This window comes from Podarcis liolepis (genome assembly GCF_965112155.1).
Source record: "Podarcis liolepis genome assembly, chromosome: W".
Classification (NCBI taxonomy): Eukaryota; Metazoa; Chordata; class Lepidosauria; order Squamata; family Lacertidae; genus Podarcis; species Podarcis liolepis.
The window spans coordinates 27,153,381-27,175,417 of record NC_139568.1 but is presented as its reverse complement, the minus strand read 5'-3'; the positions used below and the strand labels follow the sequence as shown (position 1 = coordinate 27,175,417).

Genomic DNA, 22,037 nt, shown 5'->3' with positions numbered 1-22,037 from the left:
ACAATAGATCATGTTTGGCTTTGCTGAACTCAGAGAGTTGCAAGCAAAGAACCAAGTACTTGCAGATTAAGCTACATCGTGCAAGAGAGTGTATTCAGAAAGGACTCATTCAGGTGTCCTACATGCCAGGAAATGAAATTCCTGCTGATCTGTTGTCTAAGGTTGTTAACAGAGAACAACTTAAGGTTTACGTACAAAGGTTGCAATTGGGTTGAACCACAGGTACTACAGGTTACAAGGAAAGGGGGAGGATGTTAGGATATTTCCGTTCCACCTTAAAAGGGAGCAGGATGTTTGTGTCACAGCCTGCGTATTTCCTGTTTTCGCAGGATGTTTCTGTTGTGTCTTTTGCTTTCGTTTTCTCACTCTCTGTGTCTGGAGACACTGACGCAGGCAGTCATGTCTTTCTTTGTTCTGATCAACGCTGAATAAAACTTGTAAATAATGCTCTCCTGAGTGCGACTTTTGCTGTGCATTATCTGCTGATAGAGTGTGCATGAGCTCTAGAATGTGGCAAGATATTTTCTAGAAACTCATGTCGCTAATTGCTGATACTGCGTGCTTACGGGAGATCGATGGATCGTCCGGCAGACGGCTTGGGGCCATGATGGACTTTGTCTCCCTGGCAGTATCCCAATTGTTGGAAAGATATCAAAAGACAGCTGGAGACATGGAAAAGGTTAAATTTATCATTCCTGGGCCGTATTTCGGTAATTAAAATGATAGTTTTACCGAAGCTACTCTTTCTATTCCAAACAATTCCAATTACAGGAAAGACCAGCAGTATCAACAAGTGGCAAAAAGAAATTTCTAAATTTTTGTGGAAGGGTAAAAGACCAAGAGTAAAGCATAAGATATTAATAGATACTGTAGAAAGAGGTGGCTACGGGTTACTGGATTTGAAGCTATATTACGAAGCCTCATGTCTTCTCTGGTTGAAAGATTGGTATTTATTAAAAAATTGGGATATTTTAGATCTAGAAGGTATCTTAATTATGGGAAAATAAAGACGCATAGGAGTTTTTCAAATCATATAATAAGAAATGCTATATATAAGGTATGGGGAAAATACGAAAGATATTTGGAACAGAAAACCCCAAGATGCAACTCTCCACTAGAAGCAATCGCTGTTAAAAAAAGCAACAACATCAAAGAGAACTGGATAACGTATAACACAATATTAAGGGGGGGGGGAGTGTGAGGAATCAAGCCTTTATCAGGAGAAACTGGCAACTCTCCCAGGCACCCGGCTTGGTCTCCTGTTGACCTCCCTGTCTGCTTTCCCGGCAAGATCCAGGCAGAGGTCGCGATAGGTGATCCTTCTCAGCGTGAGAAGAACACCCCCCCCTCTTCTGCCCCCCCCCGGACAGGGGAAAGAGATACACAGAAACGTATTTACATGCCTTTATTTCTGTCTTTGCAGCATTACAGAAAACATGACTGCGCTCTTCATACTCCTGCAGTCGAGAGAGAACAAACACTTCCTGTCCAGCTCATATTACACTCTGAGCTAATTCCGGTGCCCTCTGCACTATGAATTGACTGTCCCTCTGTTTCCCACGGAACAGTCCCAACATTCCCATTATGTTTTGTTTTCAAGCTACCAGCAGCTCGCGGCTGCATTGCTTCAATATCGTAACAGGGAGGAGGGTGAACTAATATTGATAAGTTATGAGAAAATAAAAGATCACTTTTCTAGTTGGCTAGATTACTTCCAGGTGAATGAAGTGTTCAGACAGGATAAGCAGATAGGTTTTGAAAAGGAGCCTTCAAGATTTGAAAGAGAACTATTGAATAGTAAAACCAAAATAATCGCAAAAATGTATAGACTTCTTTTAGACTACAAAGTAATGGATGAGGAGGTTAAGGCTTCAATGATAAAGTGGGCCCAAGATGTGGGCCGTCCAATTATGCTAAAAGATGGGGAAAACTGATGGAATGTAAATTTGAAATTTACAGCCAGCTATAATATAAGAGAGAACATGATGAAAATGGCTCATACGTGGTACCTCACTCCTTCCAGATGATCAAGAATGTATAAAAAAATGGCGAATGCTAGTTGGAGATGTGGAGGAAATAACGGTGACATGAGCCACATGTGGTGGACGTGTGAAAAGATTAATATTTTTTGGGGGGGGGATATACGATGAATTAAAAAAGATGATGGGGATAACTTTTACGAAAAAACCGGAGGCATTTCTATGAAGTATTTTAGATAAAGAGATTCCAAAGAATCTAAGAGAGGTATTCTTGTATGCAACCGCAGCAGCTCGTATACTTGTGGCCAAGGGATGGAAAGATCACGAGGCTCCAAAAATAACAGATTGGCAAATCAAATTACAGGAATTGGTGGAGACGGCTCAATTGACTAGCAAACTCAGAGGAATCTCAAAGCAAAAATTTGCAGAAAAATGGGATGGTTCTACAAGATATGTTCAAAAATACAATAATAGTTTTGATTCCGTGCTAGCATTCGAGTGATAAAGGAATTAAAAGGAGGTGGACAACAATTAAGGATTTATTATGTTTTCAGAATGTATTGGAAAATTTATATAGAAAGGATTATTGTTTTGTGTACATTCCATTGTAAGAATGGAAACAGAGCCACAGCCACAGCCACAGCCTAAGTCTGAAACAGTCCTTGATATAGTGCCAGAGCCAGAGCAAGACCCTGAATCAGTGTCAGAACCAAGCCCTCATTCAGAACCAGAGCCTGAGAAAGAGCCAGAGCCAGAACCAGAGCAACAGCCACAGCCACAGCCTGAGTCTGAAACAGCCCTTGATAGAGAGCCATGTTCGATAGATTTATTGCTTTATTGTTCGGAGCCCAGCCACGCTTCCCCTGGGAGCTTCTGTAGATTGTAAAGCAATTAGCAGAAGTACACAGCGGGGGGTGTCGAGAGAGCAGTAAACAAGTCCCACACGTTTCTTCTGTCCTACTATCCCTTTATTTGCTCAAATATAGTGTGTTTACAATTCATAAAGACCATCAGATTCAAGCTGCATTTTCTCTGCGTCCTTCTCTCTCAGTGCAGCGGCTGAACTGCTTTCGGTTCCCACTCAGCTCACAGCATTCCAAGCTGCTTTCGCCACGTCCTGGCTTACTTCCCTTGTAAGCGCCTCCTCTCAGGCTTGAGGCACAGAAGGTTAACCCTTCATTACACCCAACACCCCCTCTTGCCTCGCGCCTGAGGGGAGAATCGACCCTTGGTCGTCCCAAACCCAGACCTTCGCAAAACTCCCCATGTCTTTGGAAGGTGAGTGGCTTCGTGAACCCATCAGCTAGGTTCTTGGCAGAGGGACAATACTTCAGCGCAACTAATCCCTCCTGAACGCTCTGACACACATTCCGAAAGCGAATGTCTAGGTGTTTAGTTCTAGCCTTGAACTGACCTGACTCTGCCAAACGCAGGCATGGTTGATTGTCCTCGAAAACACGTATCGGCAGACAATCCACTTCGCAGACTTCCTGCACTAAGCAAGCATAGAACTTCTCTGCACACCTCTGAAAGAGCACTAAACTCAGCCTCAGTGGATGAGAGCGCTATAAGACTTTGCTTCTTAGACCTCCATCCAAGTACTGAGTTCCCAAACTTCACCACTAGGCCAGACACAGACTTGCGATCCTCAAGATTAGCCCAATCCGAGTCCACAAGACAAGTCAGTTTGACTTCTCCTTGTGCCGGCAACCTAAGACAAAAGTCTTTGGTTTCCTGCAAATACCTCAGAACTCTCTTGATGCCATTCCTAAAAACCTAAAAAAATAGTAAAAGAAAAACAAAGCAAGAAACAATTATGCTAAACTTAAAATAATCCCCGCCCCAACTAAACATTTGTCCCACCCCAGAAAGAAAATAACAACAACAAACCACCGCTTGAGGTGCAACAGAGACACAGCCAGAGACAGAGCGAGACTCTGAATCAGTGCCATAACCAAGCCCTCATTCAGAACCAGAGCCTGAAAAAGAGCCACAGCCCGAACCAGAGCAACTGCCACAGCCACGAGCCACAGCCTGAGTCTGCAACAGTACTTGATACAGTGCCGGAGCCTGAAACAGAGACACAGCCTCAAACAGAGCCTGAGCCTGAAACAGAGGCAGAGCCACAGCCACAGCCTGAGTCTGAAACAGTCCTTGATAGAGTGCCAGAGCCGGAGCGAGACCTTGAATCAGAGTCAGAGTGAGACCATGAATCAGAGCCAGAGCCAGAGCGCATTCAGAGCCAGAGTTGAAAGAAAGCCAGAGCCAGAGCCAGAGCCAGAGCCAGAGCCAGAGCCAGAGCCAGAGCCAGAGCCAGAGCCAGAGCCAGAGCCAGAGCCAGAGCCAGAGCCAGAGCCAGAGCCAGAGCCAGAGCCAGAGCCAGAAATGGGGCTTGATACAGGGCCGGAGCGCAAAACATAGCTGCAGCCACAGCCTAGAGCCACAGCCTGAGTCTGCAGCAGTACTTGATACAGTGCCGGAGCTGGAGCTGGAGCCAGAGCCAGAGACACAGCCAGAGCCAGAACAAAACCCTAATTCAGAACCAGAGCCTGAAAGAGAGCCAGACCCTGAAACATAGCTGGGTCAGAGGCAGAGGAAGAGCCATCATGAGACCCTGAATCAGAGTCAGAACCAGATCTTCATTCAGAACCAGACCCTGAAAGAGAGCCAGAGCCACAGACGGAGCCACAGACGGAGCCTAGAGCCACAGCCGAGATCCACAGCCACAGCCGAGATCCACAGCCTGAGTCTGAAATAGTGCTTGATAGAGTGCTGGATCCTGAAACAGAGTCACTGTCTGAAACTGAGCCTGACACTTAAACGTAGCCAGGGGCAGAGGGAGAGGCAGAGCCTGATACAGTGCTTGATACAGCATAGGAGCCTGAAGCAGAGACACAGCCAGATCCAGAGACACAGCCAGAGCCAGAACAAAACCCTAATTCAGAACCAGAGCCTGAAAGAGAGCCAGAGCCAGAAACAGTACTTGATAGTGTTAGGGTGTGAAACCTAAGACGCTGGCAAGTTAGCAATGTCATGTAACTTTAAGTAGTCAAGCTCGTTAAGTTGTTAAGTTGCTCAGTATATAAAGAGTGTTTGTTTTCTGTGTGGGGGGCGTGAAGCAAAAATGTCCGAAAGCTCCGGAGGTGTTTCTGTTATCTTTCTGCAATAAACCTGTCTTTGGAAAGACAGGCTTCCCTGTGTTGTTATTTCTTTGCTGCTGAGACTTTGAAGCTTGTACTGCAACAAGAAACTCTGCACTGGACTTAATTAATGCTCTGCAAAGAGAGCTGTTGCTGGTGGCGCAGCGGAAGCGTTTACTGGACCAGTACACAAACTCTCTTAGATAGAGTGCCAGAGCCTGAAACAGAGGCAGAGGCAGATACAGGGCTTGAAACAGCGTCGAAGACTGAAACAGAGAAACAGCGTGAAACAGAGACAAAGGCTGAGACACAGGCCGAGCCTGAAATAGAGCTAGAATAAGTGCTAGAGCCAAAGACTGAGACAAAGCCTAATAAAGAGCAGAAGCCTGAGCCTGAAACAGTGCTTGATACAGTGCCAGAGCCTGAAACAGAACCAGAGCCACAGCTACAGCCATAGTGCCACAGCCTGAGTCTGCAACAGTGTTTGATACAACGCCGGAGCCTGAAACAGAGACACAGCCTGAAACAGAACCTGAGCCTGGTTATTAGCATGGCAATTAAAGAAGAAAGAGGCAGAAAGGCTTATAAATAGAGTTAAGTGCAAAGGCAAAATAATAAACAACCCTAAAGAAATAGAGGAACGATTTCTCGAATTCTTTAGAGAAATCTATAAGGAAGGAAATGAAACAACAGAAGAAGTTAAAGAACATTTAGAACAGAACTGTCTTCCGAAACTTATTAAAGAACAAAAAGAACTGTTGAATGCCCCTATTACATCGTACGAAATGCAAAGAGCAATTAAGGAAGCAAAGATAGGAAAGCCACCAGGGCCAGACGGCCTACCGGCAATATATTATAAAATAATGGAGGACTTACTGTCTGACCCATTAAGAAGTATCATGAACAACATCTTAAAAGACGGAACCATGCCGGATTCTTGGAAAGACAGCCTTATTGCATTAATTCCAAAACAGGGAACGGACAATCTACTTATTAACAACTATAAGCCTATTGCACTTCTAAATAACGATTATAAATTCTATGCAAATATTTTAGCCGAAAGGTCAAAAAAAGGCTTCCAGATGATGATACACAATGACCAAGCTGGCTTTTTGCCCGGGAGGCACATTTATAGCAACACTAGAAACATTATAAACTTATTAGCGTATTTAGACTTAATAATAGAAAAGAAGGCAGTCTTAATGGCTATAGATGCAGAAAAAGCTTTTGACAGGGTATCCTGGAAATTTATGAAAGGTCTATTACACCATATGGATTTTGGTATACAGTATATAAAAGGGATTGAAGCCATATAATCAAAACAAAAAGCTAAAATTATAATCAATGGAAATTTATCACAGGAGTGTGAAATCAGTAAAGGGGTCAGACAAGGTTGCCCACTATCCCCCTTAATTTTCATATTAACATTGGAAGTTTTATGTAAACAAATTAGGGAAGAAAAAGAAATAAAAAGGATTATGCTGGGAAATAGAAGTTACAAAATGAGGGCATGTGCTGACAATTTAATTATAACTACGGAGCAACCAAAACAGAGTTTAAGAAAGGTGTTGGAAATATGATATATGGCTACGGTAAAGTTGCGGGGTTCAAAATGAATTTAAAAAAGACAAAACTATTAGTTAAAAATATGTCGCCAGATGAAAAAGCAGAATTAGAACAAATAATAAACATTAAAATCTACCCCAAAATCAAGTATTTAGGATTATGGATAACACCAAAGAATATTAACTTATATGAAGATAATTATACCAATTGTTGGAAAGATATCAAAAGACAGTTGGAGACATGGACAAGGTTAAATTTATCATTCCTGGGCCGTACTTCGGTAATTAAAATGATAGTTTTACCAAAGCTACTCTTTCTATTCCAAACGATTCCAATTACAGGAAAGACCAGCAGTATCAACAAGTGGCAAAAAGAAATTTCTAAATTTTTGTGGAAGGGTAAAAGACCAAGAGTAAAGCATAAGATATTAATAGATACTGTAGAAAGAGGTGGCTACGGGTTACCAGATTTGAAGCTATATTACGAAGCCTCATGTCTTCCCTGGTTGAAAGATTGGTATTTATTTAAAAATTGGGATATTTTAGATCTAGAAGGTCATGACACCCGTTTTGGGTGGCATGGCTATCTTAATTATGGGAAAATAAAGACGCATAGGAGTTTTTCAAATCATATAATAAGAAATGCTATATATAAGGTATGGGGAAAATACAAAAGATATTTGGAACAGAAAACCCCAAGATGGAACTCTCCACTAGAAGCAATCGCTGTAAAAATAAGCAACAACATCAAAGAGAACTGGATAACGTATAACACAATATTAAGGGGGGGGAGGAGGGTCAGCTAATATTGATAAGTTATGAGAAAATAAAAGATCACTTTTCTAGTTGGCTAGATTACTTCCAGGTGAATGAAGTGTTCAGACAGGATAAGCAGATAGGTTTTGAAAAGGAGCCTTCAAGATTTGAAAGAGAACTACTGAATAGTAAAACCAAAATAATCGCAAAAATGTATAGACTTCTTTTAGACTGCGAAGTAATGGATGAGGAGGTTAAGGCTTCAATGATAAAGTGGGTCCAAGATGTGGGCCGTCCAATTATGCTAAAAGATGGGGGAAAGTGATGGAATGTAAATTTGAAATTTACAGCCAGCTATAATATAAGAGAGAACATGATGAAAATGGCTCATAGGTGGTACCTCACTCCTTCCAGATGATCAAGAATGTATAAAAATTTGGCGAATGCTTGTTGGAGATGTGGAGGAAATAACGGTGACATGAGCCACATGTGGTGGACGTGTGAAAAGATCAAGATTTTTTTTGGGGGGGGGGAATATACGATGAATTAAAAAAGATGATGGGGATAACTTTTATGAAAAAAACGGAGGCATTTTCTGTGAAGTATTTTAGATAAAGAGATCCTAACAAATCTAAGATTTGTATGCAACCGCAGCAGCTCGTATACTTGTGGCCAAGGGATGGAAAGATCACGAGGCTCCAAAAATAACAGATTGGCAAATCAAATTACAGGAATTGGTGGAGACGGCTCAATTGACTAGCAAACTCAGAGGAATCTCAAAGCAAAAATTTGTAGAAAAATGGGATGGTTATACAAGATATGTTCAAAAATACAATAATAGTTTTGACTCCGTGCTAGCATTTGAGTGATAAAGGAACTAAAAGGAGGTGGACAACAATTAAGGATTTATTATGTTTTCGGAATGTATTGGAAAATTTATATAGAAAGGATTATTGTTTTGTGTACATTCCATTGTAAGAATGGAAACAGAGCCAGAGCCACAGCCACAGCCTAAGTCTGAAACAGTCCTTGATAGAGTGCCAGAGCCAGAGCGAGACCCTGAATCAGAGTCAGAGTGAGACCATGAGGCAGAGCCAGAGCCAGAGCCAGAAATAGGGCTTGATACAGGGCCGGAGCACAAAACATAGCTGCAGCCACAGCCTAGAACCACAGCCTGAGTCTGCAACAGTACTTGATACAGTGCTGGAGCTGGAGCTGGAGCCAGAGCCAGAGACACAGCCAGAGCCAGAAAAAAACCCTAATTCAGAACCAGAGCCTGAAAGAGAGCCAGAGCCTGAAACAGTGCTTGATACAGTGCCAGAGCCTGAAACAGAACCAGAGCCACAGCTACAGCCATAGTGCCACAGCCTGAGTCTGCAACAGTGTTTGATACAGTGCCGGAGCCTGAAACAGAGACACAGCCTGAAACAGAACCTGAGCCTGGTTATTAGCATGGCAATTAAAAAAGAGAGAGGCAGAAAGGCTTATAAATAGAGTTAAGTGCAAAGGCAAAATAATAAACAACCCTTAAAGGGAAGTTCTCTCTCTGCACATAACTGTCGCATTATGGGAAAGTATTGCTTCTTTTCTCTTGCATTCTGGGAAGTCTTGCTTCTAAGCTTTGTTTTGCTCACGCTGCACAAACCGTACTGATGCTAAGACATTCCATCATCACCCTGGTACGTTCTGTTCACCTTGAGTTCACACCATATCAATCTGTACTTACCCCTCCTTGTACATTCCTTTTTCGTACCACTCTGGTACGGGCAGTCCGAACCCATGCCTGTGTAAACTCCGCGTTCCTTTTCCCAACCTTTAACCTGTCTATGACTAATGTCTTATATGCAATAATTAATGTCTTGTACGCAACCCTTGTTTTGAACTTATGTTAACCAATCAGCAACAAGCACACGTGGCAAACGCAGTAATATTCAATAAAAGGGAGTCTCCAAGGCTTGCTCGAGAGACGCCTCCCATATGACACCTATCTACTCGTCTGTCGTTCATTTTCAATCCAACAAACCCTAAAGAAATAGAGAAACGATTTCTCGAATTCTTTAGGGAAATCTATAAGGAAGGAAATGAAACAACAGAAGAAGTTAAAGAACATTTAGAACAGAACTTTCTTCCGAAACTTACTAAAGAACAAAAAGAACCGTTGAATGCCCCTATTACATCGTACGAAATTCAAAGAGCAATTAAGGAAGCAAAGATAGGAAAGCCACTGGAGGAGGAGCCAAGATGGCGACGGACACAGCAGCCTAGTCAGACTCCTCTGCTTTTAGTTAAGCTTTTAAGTAGTTTTTAAAGTAGTTTTTAGCCACTTCCTAGTTTTAAACTCTCAGTTTTAACGTCTTATTAGCTGTTTTATCACCTCCTCGCTTCCCTTTGCTTTTAGTTTATTGTTTTATTGGTTTATTGGTTTATTGTTTTACTGGAGTACGGCGGAGCAGAGCAGTGGGTTGAAGGAAGCCACTATCTACCTCCGAACAGAGCGCTGGCCGAACAGAGGAAGAAAGTCAAACCAACACTACTGGTGAGGCCTTTGGGAGTTTCCCTTTTATCTGAGACCGACCCGCGGTGGCCCTGCGATAAGCTCCGAAGGAGAATTTTTATATTAGTCTTAGTCCTGGTGGGAGTAGGACTTCAAAGGAATGGTCTGTGTTGCTTACCGGTAGTCTCCTTGTAGAACTAAACTGCCGGACTGTGAGGGTGAAGGTGAAGACGCCGACTTTCATATGAACAGGCAGTGAAATATACCCCCACTGCAAGTGCTGGCAGGCTTGAAGGAAATATTTATCACCTGAGTTGACGTTAAAATACTATCCCCCCTCTACTCGATATCTGAATTATGGGATATGGGAAACGTCTTAGAGATTCTGAGGAGACAGTCCCCGTTCCCTTTCCGAGATCAAAGCAAACAAGGGTGGAACCATGTCACTTTAAGGAAGGGAGTAATCTACTGGATTGTTCCTACACCGTTTTAACCCTCTGATTGATTGCGTGTCAGCACTTAAAGACGAAGAGCGAATAAGTAAGATGGCCGCCGAACTAGCTGCAGAGTTCTGGAGGTTATCTGAGGCAAGTCCTAAATCTGCTTTTTAAACAGGCTCGACACCGAGCCAACCTTTGAAACTCCCTTTATAATATATTTTAACTCCTCCAGAGTTTTTAAGTAGTTTAATAGTCCTTTTAGCTTGTTGCTTCTAAAAAAAAGAGCTCCTTTGCTACCTTGTTACCTTGTTATCTTGATGTCCGGAGGGTTTTGCTCCCCGTGATGGTTAGCTTTTCTTAACTACCCGAAGCCAAAGGGCTTCCTTACACAGGAAGAACGCTCGGTGCATTTTGTGAATATTTTAGATGATATGCTGCCAGGGAAAATAAAATTAAATGACATTACCTCAGTAGATTTCATATTCTACAATGGATATTCTCTGCGAGTGATTGCCTCCTTCAAAGATCAAAACTTGGCTAAATATATATATAGATCAAGACATCTGCTGTCAAAGAAAAGGATAACGGTAACAAGATTTTTCGAAAACAGCACATGTTTGAAATTGTTCCCTGATGAGTTTACGACAGCTGAGATAAGATTTACTTGTAAACCAAAGGAGGAGAGAGGACACTCAAAAGACAAATTGGAACATACTGAGCAAGGGCCCTTGAAACTAAGACAGGAGATGAGATTGCCTAATGAGGGGATGGATAACTTCTATCCAGAAGAAAAGGCATTAATAAACCAGTTTGGATTGTTGCCTTTCTTTGCCCAATCTGAGATCTTGAGAAGATTGGAGACCCTTAGAAATAAGTTAACAGAGATGAATGCTCAGGAAAAAGTAAGAGAGAAAGAACCGGCAACGGACCAATTGAAGAAAGAGAACCTCTCTGAAAAAGCCAAGACAGACCTCATGAAAGATTACTTTTATAATACCTCTACAATTGCGGAGATAAACCTGTTAACAACAGATCTAACACAGTGCGTAAGGGACAGCAACAATCTGCCATCTAAGAAGGAAACCATCCCTATGGCAACCACGAAAGACTACCCTTATAATACCTCTGCAGCTGCAGAGATAAACCTGACAACAACAGATCTAACACAGTGCGTAAGGGACAGCAACAATCTACCATCTAAGAAGGAAACCATCCCTATGACAACCACAACGCGCTCTTGGACCAGCATGAGATACCTGGATGAGGATGAACTTGGTATCAGTCAAATAGAACACCCCAAGGTAGATTCGCCAAAAAAAGGAGTACTGATCACTAACGTTAGCACGCTGCACCCTTCAACTGATTCCATTGAGTACCTGGGCGATAATACATCTATGGACATTGCCAAAATGAATGAAATCCAACCAACAGATAAAAAGATAGGCCCAAAAAATCTTTCAAAGGCAAATTGACTAAGATCAATTTTTGGCAAGACAACGTGCAACCTTGCCTTGCTAACTTGGAATATTGCAGGTTGGCAAAAGAGGGTTTCTGACCAATCCTTTGCAAAATATATCCAGAGACATGACATTGCGTTTCTCCAGGAGACCTGGAGCACAAGTGAAGTGGAGTTAAATGGTTTTTCTGCGTTCTCCCTCCCAGGTCTTTTAAGTACTAGAGGGGGGCGAGTTAAAGGTGGGTTAGTTACTTTAATCTCAACAAGGCTAAGGGCCACATTTAAAAAACTAGACCCACTAGACCATCTGGCCACAGCTGTGCAAGTACAGTGGAGAACCCACAGCTGGCTGCTGATTAATGTATACCTACCCCCACAAAGAGAGAAAAGATTGATAAGAAATACTTGGGCTCAGTTAGAACAGTATCTTGACAAACTACTAAATCAATTTCCTGATGCCTCTGTAGTGGTGGCAGGCGACCTAAATGCCAGAACTGGACAATCTGATGAGGCTTTGTGTGCCCATTTCCACGAAACAGTCCCCATTATAGAGGAAACCCACCCAATACCAGCTAGAATCTCAAAGGATAAAGGCTGCAATTATGCCGGCTTATGCCTACTACACTTGGTCAATAAGTTGGACCTGGTTATATTAAATGGCCGTACAGAGGGGGAGAAGGTCGGAGAATTCACATTTATATCTAACAATGGCGCCTCCACAATTGATTATATAATCGTGTCGTATGATCTTCAAAACAAAGTTCTGGAATGCAAAGTGGAGGAGCGCTTAGACAGTGATCATCTGCCATTAAGTGCACTCGTAGCTGCGGGAAAGGATTTATCCTGCGCTGAAAAAATCGAGCATTCGAGCCCTACAGCTTTGGAGCTCAGATATTCACGCATTAGATGGACAGATGAACTGCATAAGGAAATTTCAAGTAGGCTATGCTCAAAGGAATTCCTCATTAAGAGAGAAAACCTTATAACTTCCTCAAGCCATGAATTAAAGATAAATTTATTTCAGGAGTTAATTTTACTCCTTCAAGATTCCCTGAAGGAAAAAAGGAACAGGCCAAGTAGGCAATCCTCAGTATATAAAAACTCCAAACCCTGGTTTGATCAAGAATGTCAGGATATGAAGCTAAATTTACTGAAAAAATACAAGAATTATAGATCTGCCAATTTACCCCAACTCCCCACGGGCTGGTTTGAAGATAAACGGAATTATAAAATTTTGATCAAAAACAAAAAACTCCTGGCACAGAAAAGAGAATGGAAATGCCTAATAGATGCATCCAGAGAGAGAGATTCGGCCACCTTCTGGAGACTGGTAGCAAATGGAGTGCGACCTACTTCCTCAGAAGTGGAGTATACTATACCTGCAGGGACTTGGGAGGCATTTTTCCAATCTTCATATTCAGCTCTGCCTTTGACACAGCCACTAATACAGTGTGCGGCAGGTGATGAGTGGCCTCCGGTGTCGGTCGCGGAGATTAGGAGACTTATTCAGGCACTCAAACACAGAAAAGCCCCGGGAGCAGATAACATCTCTCCTGAACTTCTCAAAGCCAATATTGACTGGTGGGCCCCAGTCCTTGCCACCCTTTTCACCAGCATAGATCAAACAGCAATAATACCAGAGGACTGGGGATTGGCAATCATCGTTCCCATATTCAAGAAAGGCTGTAAACTTGATCCAGCCAATTACAGACCAATCAGTCTCTTAAGTATCATCAGCAAACTTTATGCAACTCACTTACGTGAAAAGTTTGCGGACTGGCTGGAACAGGAGCACATCCTAAAGGAAGCCCAGGCTGGTTTCAGGGCACATAGATCAACTCTAGACCAAGGATTGGTATTGCAACATCTAGTGGAGAAATACACCTCAAAGAAAGGAGGCTCTCTCTATGTAGCCTTTATAGATTTCAAATCAGCCTTCGACTCGATACCCCGGCACAGACTTTGGGAAAAACTAAATGTCACAAACATCGATAGATGTCTTTTGCTTCTTATCCATAGACTACATGAAAATACTCGGATCCGTGTTAGATGCGACCGTTATGGGAACCTATCAAAGGAAATCCAAAGTTCCCATGGTGTCAAGCAAGGCTGTGTTCTTGCCCCTATTCTTTTTAACTTCTATATAAACTCCTTAGTCGGAAAGATGGAGGAAGCAAGTACTCATTCCCCAAATCTAAATAATACACCAATCCCGGTCCTTTTGTACGCGGATGATGCGGCACTTATTTCCTTCTCTTGTGTGGGTCTAAGAAAACTTTTACGAGCTCTTACAGAGTATTGCGAAGCTGAACACCTAATAATAAATTACACTAAATCAAAAATTATGGTGTTCTCCAAGAGAAAACTCCGACATAAATGGAAAATTAATAACCAACCTATTGAGCAAGTAACATCTTTTAGATATCTTGGAATAATTTTTGATGAGAAGGGATCTTGGTGCCATCAGATTAAGAATTCCATTGTAAATGCGCAAAGATCTTCCAGAGCTATCATAAGATTCTTTTACAGAAAAGGAGGTCAATATGTTCCTGCTGCCTCCCAGGTCTTTGTTGCAAAAATACTTCCACAATTGACGTATGGCACCCAGATATTTAATTGTCAAAAACTCAAGTCCCTGGAATCTGTACAAACTAAATTTTATCGTTCCCTACTAGGGTTACCTACCTGTGTCTCTAACACTGCCATTAGGCTGGAGGTTGGCCAACTCCCTATTAATGCCAGGATATGGATCCTGAAGATTCACTTTTGGCTAAAACTCATATTTTTCCCAGTGGGAGTGGCTCCATTGACTCTACTAGACCCGTTCCAGTCTAAATGGAGATTGTCGCTTTATGAAAAATTGAGGGGCCTGGGGCTTTCCTCACAAGAACTCATAGCCTCAGGCTTTGAAAAGGCTAAAATGATGGTGAGCCAGCGAATAGGAGATGTAGAGCTTCAGGACCATATGAGCAAGATAGATAAATATCCAGCTATCCAAGATTATGGAAAAGGGTTTAATCTAACCCCATATTTGCTGGACCTACAAATCGCAAAATATAGGCGGGCGTTTACCCTTACCAGATTTGATGTATTGCCATCTGCCTTACTAAAGGGCAGATACGAGGGCACACCCTATGCTGAACGAGTTTGCCCATGTGGTCTGAAGGAGGTGGAAACGGCTTCACATGTGCTGTTACACTGCGACCTTTACGGGGATATCAGGTTACTGTTTATCTCCCCTATCGTTCAGAAATTTCCAGGTCGATCTGAATCTCAGCGGCTGAAAATCCTACTAGGTGATAAAAACCCAGAAGTAACACTGAAAGTGGCCAAGTTTTCTGCGGCCGCGATCAAGCGGAGGGCATTAGCTGTAAAAAAGTAAAAGATCTGACCCCTGGATAAGCCCCCCCCCTTTTTTTAAGCCCATACATATACTGTAGTGCATATATGAGTATGTATATGTGTGTGTGTGTGGGTGTGGGTGTATATGTGTATTGTTTTTATGTATAATTTTACAACTTTTAATTGACACCATCATTCCCTTGTAAATTATTGCTGCCTTTTATGTTTTTTTTCTTTTCTTCTGGTCTATGACCGTAATAAATTCATTCATTCATTCATTCAATACCTCAAATAACAAGCGATGTGGGCAACAGTAAGAGTGTAGTCTCTCCTCAGAAGGAGGAACTGGTCCTTGGCACGGCCAATCATATGACATTTGAACAGTCCCATTTAATAATCAAAACCTTGCACTGTATATTCAAAAGACTAGATGATCTTTCGTCCCAGCTGCACAGCCTCCAACAAAAGATAGTTACTACTTCTCCAGCGTCAGCCGGTGTTAAGTCTCTTGAAGAGAGGAAGGGGACGAGGAGTTTGTCCTTAAATAACAAACGTACTGACAAATTTAAATACAATCTTAACCTTCAATTAGGTCATCAATCCTTGATTTTAACACCAAGGAAAGTGTGCCTAACTATACAATATGGGGACCCAAGATGGAGAACTCTGGGCGGTGCCATGGAACTCCTAATGGGGCTTTTAAATATGGAGGCAACACAAATTGACCTCTGTGCAGTCCTCCCCCTTGTCTATCATCATAAATCCCAGAGAGTCCTGCTTGCGTTCCAATCCACAAAAATTCCCACTATCATATTACGAAGGAAAGCATTTTTGTTTCGCTGTGGGATAGCACCAACGAGAGCCTTTATAGACCCTACGCCTAAACCCCTACTGTTGGAGGCAATAACCAAAGAGGGCTTAAAATCTGCTAAACCCGATCCACCAGTGGACACCGGAGTGGGTGTTCTACCCCAGGAGATGAGTTATGTGGCCTCCACTCCCCTAGCAAAGAACAATGACCATCCGGAAAGTGGCCTGACCCCACCAGAAGAGATCGAACTCATTGCCTCCTTTGCAGACTTACCAGCGGTGGAACAAAAAGAAATTATTAATAGGCTCGAATCGCTTAAAACCCAACTTATCAGGAAGCTCAGCACCAGAATACCCATGTACAGCGATCATGACATCCTAGAAGAACCAGTTCATATGGATCTCGCAATATCTAATGCTAAATGTATGTCGGAAATGGAGGATAAGATACAACCCCAAGAAGCAACTACCAGTCCTTTCCTCCAACCAGAACAACCCTTCGTGCTCTTAATAGATTTACATTACCGTCCCTCGATAAACATACCTGAAGAAAGCAGCACACAACAGGAAAAATCCCCTTCTACACATTCATCGATGCCGGACCTGGAACCTTCTTATAGCACTGACCAATCAAGAGAAGAGGTGCCTTTGCCAACCTTCCCAAATAGCCCACTCGCTCAGCCTCATCCCTCTTTGCGGAGCATTATGGATTCAACAGCAAGACCAGTGACGGAACTGACTGAAGATCCAACAGGCCACATAAATCAAGTAGCCCAAAAGACCAGTAGCAGGCTACAGAGAGACCAAACTTCTGACGAGATAGATGGACCACACCGGGTGGCCCACCAAACTCTTTTGGAAAAGGGGGCCGCCCCTGCTCAAGGTCATACTCCTAGTAGATCGAGTGGCCAAGTTCAACAGTCAGACAACCTTGTAAATCCTCCCACTCAGCTTTTACGAGAGGTTTTTCATCAGAAGAAGATAAGTGATTTCTTCCCGTATTAAAGTTGAGCCAACCTTCCGAATGACAGTCAATTGGAGGAACGAGGAAACCCCAGCCTTCAATATTAAGTTGGAACATTGCTGGATGGAAAAGTAAAAAATCAGATCCAGAATTCCAAAAATATATTAATTCCTTTCTTATCATTCTATTACAAGAAATTTGGGTGGAGGAGGAAATTGAGTTAAATGGCTTTGAGTTTATATGTCTGTCTGCTAGCCCGTCAACGAATGGTGGCCGCCCTAAAGGTGGCCTTACAATTGGTATCTCCCTTAAACTTCGGGCTAAACTTTCACTAGTGCACGCATTTCCGCCTTATGCTATTACCGGACTGATCTCTGGTGGAAACTTCTCTTTATTGGTTACAAATGTCTATTTTCCCCCGGGAGGGTTAGCAGCTGATCTTACTTCTAGATGGGAATCCCTAGAGGATTTTTTACTTTCTTGTTATCTTAAATATCCTAATGTCCCCTCCATTACCGGAGGCGATTTTAACGCTCGGATAGACTCAAATCGGGAGGCTCTTATAAAGTCTAAATGGTGGGTCGACCCCGGCGCTCAAACCTATGATCTAGTATATATCCCCACTAGAATATCAAAGGATGCAAAAGTCAATAAGGCGGGAGTGATGCTTTATCAGATGACTTTACGCCTTAATTTAATTATATTAAATGGCAGGTGTCCTCCAGATATACCAGGAGAGTTCACCCACCTGGGGTTAAAATCAAACAGTGTTCTTGACTATGTATTGGTTTCCCGGGATCTATTTTTGAATGTCACCTCTTTTAAAATTGATAATGCCCAATTTAGTGACCATCCCCTGACAACCAAGTTATGTGTTGACTGGCAGCTGCTCGAGCGCTCCCACCCAATCCCGGTGATTGTGGAGCCGTCCACTAAAACAAAGGGGATTAGATGGTCCCCTGCCCTCGATTTTTTTTTGGGGGGGGGGATATACGATGAATTAAAAAAGATGATGGGGATAACTTTTACGAAAAAACCGGAGGCATTTCTAGTATTTTAGATAAAGAGATCCCAAAAAATCTAAGAGAGGTATTCTTGTATGCAACCGCAGCAGCTCGTATACTTGTGGCCAAGGGATGGAAAGATCACGAGGCTCCAAAAATAACAGATTGGCAAATCAAATTACAGGAATTGGTGGAGACGGCTCAATTGACTAGCAAACTCAGAGGAATCTCAAAGCAAAAATTTGCAGAAAAATGGGATGGTTATACAAGATATGTTAAAAAATACAATAATAGTTTTGACTCCGTGCTAGCATTCGAGTGATAAAGGAACTAAAAGGAGGTGGACAACAATTAAGGGTTTATTATGTTTTCAGAATGTATTGGAAAATTTATACAGAAAGGATTATTGTTTTGTGTACATTCCATTGTAAGAATGGAAACAGAGCCACAGCCACAGCCTAAGTCTGAAACAGTCCTTGATAGAGTGCCAGAGCCAGAGCGAGACCCTGAATCAGTGCCAGAACCAAGCCCTCATTCAGAACCAGAGCCTGAGAAAGAGCCAGAGCCAGAACCAGAGCAACAGCCACAGCCACAGCCTGAGTCTGAAACAGCCCTTGATAGAGAGCCATGTTCGGTAGATTTATTGCTTTATTGTTCGGCGCCCAGCCACGCTTCCCCTGGGAGCCTCTGTAGATCGTAAAGCAATTAGCGGAAGTACACAGCGGCGTGTGTCGAGAGAGCAGTAAACAAGTCCCACACGTTTCTTCTATCCTACTATCCCTTTATTTGCTCAAATATAGTGTGTTTACAATTCATAAAGACCATCAGATTCAAGCTGCATTTTCTCTGCGTCCTTCTCTCTCAGTGCAGCGGCTGAACTGCTTTCGGTTCCCACTCAGCTCACAGCATTCCAAGCGGCTTTCGTCACGTCCTGGCTTACTTCCCTTGTAAGAGCCTCCTCTCAGGCTTGAGGCACAGAAGGTTAACCCTTCACTACACCCAACACCCCCTCTTGCCTCGCGCCTGAGGGGAGAATCAACCCTTGACCCTTGGTCGTCCCAAACCCAGACCTTCGCAAAACTCCCCATGTCTTTGGAAGGTGAGTGGCTTCGTGAACCCATCAGCTAGGTTCAGACAATACTTCAGAGCAACTAATCCCTCCTGAACGCTCTGGCACACATTCCGAAAGCGAATGTCTAGGTGTTTAGTTCTAGCCTTGAACTGACCTGACTCTGCCAAACGCAGGCATGGTTGATTGTCCTCGAAAACACGTATCGGCAGACAATCCACTTCGCAGTGTTCCTGCACTAAGCAAGCATAGAACTTCTCTGCACACCTCTGAAAGAGCACTAAACTCAGCCTCAGTGGATGAGAGCGCTATAAGACTTTGCTTCTTAGACCTCCATCCAACTACTGAGTTCCCAAACTTCACCACTAGGCCAGACACAGACTTGCAATCCTCAAGATTAGCCCAATCCGAGTCCACAAGACAAGTCAGTTTGACTTCTCCTTGTGCCGGCAACCTAAGACAAAAGTCTTTGGTTTCCTGCAAATACCTCAGAACTCTCTTGATGCCATTCCAGGCTTGCACACTAGGGTTTGAAGCTTCCCTGCTGAGCAGATTGACAGCAAACGCTATATCAGGTCTGCTCCAGTGGGACAAGTACAACAAACTCCCTAGGGCTGACTGAAACACTTCAGTATTTTTGAACGCAGCGCGTTCTACTTGCTGGCTGTCCTTTACAAAACTAGTCTCCATAGGACTTCTCACTCCTGCACAATCACTCATCCTCATGTTCTGAAGCAATTGCTAAATTTTGCCTCTCTGGCTGAGCAAGAAGCTTCCATCCTGTGCACGCTCAACACTGACACCTAGGTAGGTTTTGACAGCACCAAGCTGTTTAAGCTTGAACCGTTTCCCTAGCTCTTTGGCAAACTTCTCTGCCTGTTCATCTGTCTCTGAGAAAAACAACAAGTCATCAACCCAGATCTGCAAATACTCTTGTGTTGCCCCTGATCCTCTCAAATAAAAGCAACTATCAGCAACACTTCTCCTGAAACCTAGCTCTTCTAAGGCTTCATTCAGGCACATGTTCCAGTTTCTGCCAGATTGACGTAATCCATAGATGGATTTGTGCAATCTCCACACAACATCCTGCCTTAAGTTCTCAAACCCCGGAGGAGGAATCATGTACAGCTCCTCCTGGAGATCTGAGTTAAGGTAGGCAACATCCACATCAAAGTGGTTTACCTTCCAGCCTCTCTGTGCTGCACAAGCTAAAAGCGTTCTCAGAGTCTCCGCTCGTGACGTTGGCGAATACACCTTCGTGAAGTGTATTCCCTTCCTCTGAGTAAATGCTCGAGCAACTAACCTGGCTTTATACTGTGGTTCTCCAGCGTCAGTGGGTTTCAAGCGGTAAAACCACCTGCAACTCACAGCCTGCTTGCCCGGTGGCAACTCTGTGAGTGAGAACACACCTAGATCTTTCATGGACTTCATCACTTTGTCCATTGCCCTGTGCCACTTGCCTGCTTCTTCCTCAGGTAAACTCTGAATATCCTCGAAGGATTCAGGTTCACATCTGGCTGAACCTACCCAGATGCCTGAAGCATCGTACCTATCAGGAGGCCTCCTTGTCCTCGCTGATCTCCTCAGTGTGAATCCTGGTGACCCTGCTGCTTCACTGGGTCCAGCTAAATCATCTCCAGTGTCTTCCCCCTCTGACCTGCTGTGCCTCTTGGGCCTTACAGCTGGTCCAGCAGGTGAGGAAGGCTCACTCTTTGGCTCAAATTTGACACTTGCCTGAGGAGGTGATCTAGGTTCCCCCCTCTGAGGGATCCTGAGCTGTCCCTGCCTTGGACTCTGTCCCTGTGGTGGACCCTGTTGCTCTGGACCGTGGTCCCCAGCAACAAGTTCCTCTTCCTCCTCAACATCTGAGTCATAGAACTGCTGCGAAATCACGTCTGGATTAGCGTGCAGACGTTTCCAACCAGCTTGCTCACAGAATTCAGCGCTATTGCTGATAACCAACCTAGACTGGTTTCCACTTGGGTACGCAAACCGCCAGGCCTTTGAGCCAGGCTCATACCCTACAAAGATCATTCTTTTAGATCTTGGCTCACCTTTCTTGCGTAGAGCCTTTGGAATAAGAACCCAAGCCTCACAACCAAACACACGGAGGTAGTGTACCTTGGGCTTCTTTCCATGCAGTAAGAAATACGGCGTATTTCCTACACTAGAGTTGTACACTCTATTCTGCGTATGAACAACGTAGCACCAGGCCTCAGACCAATATTTCTGGGGTAGCCCTGCGTCCCAAAGGATCGCAGACACAGCTTCCTCCACAGTCCTGTTCCTTCTCTCTGCGACCCCATTCTGTTGCGGAGAGTAAGGAGTGGTCAAACGGTGGCTAATGCCCTTCTCCCTAAAGAAATCCTGTAAAGCAGAACCAGTGAATTCAGAACCTCTGTCACTTTGAAAACCACGAACTTTGGTGGAAAAGGTTACCTCAACTGCGGTGATCCAATCCCTGATCATTTTAGCTGCCTCCCCTTTCGTTTTCAGAGAGAAGGTCCAAGCAGACCTCGAAAAATCATCAATCAAAAGCAGAGAATACTTTGATCCTCCCAGTGACTCAACTGACATGGGTCCACACAAATCTGAATGAATTAATTCAAAGGGTTGTGTGGTCCGCCTCTCTGACTTTGGATATGAGCATGTCACAATTTTTGCCTGTTTACATGCATTGCAATCTAAAGATTTGTCACAAACATTAAATTTGCACCCTTGTGTCAGCTCTGGTGCTTTCTGAAGATATCTCCAATTCAAATGGGCGAAGCGTTGGTGCCAAATATGTGAACAACCATGGTGAGGCGCCACATTCACACATTGGCCCTTCGCCTCTTCGGTGTCATCCTCTCCTGAGGAAACAAATTATCTTTAGACTGCACTGTGTACACGTGTTTCCCATCCTTGGAAAATTCACATTTGTCACCTGCAAAAGAGACATGAAAACCATCAACTAGTAGGTCATGCACACTTAACAAACAGTTACCGCAAAAGCTTTGACTTCATGCTTAAGGAAGG

General features: G+C 43.4%; 1 long non-coding RNA gene across 1 annotated transcript in view; it reads right to left on the bottom strand.

Moving 5' to 3' along the window:
- LOC310697714 overlaps nt 1-22,037 on the bottom strand; it is a 294,210-nt gene that overhangs the window by 5,286 nt on the left and 266,887 nt on the right. The gene's annotated exons all lie outside the window — the stretch shown is intronic.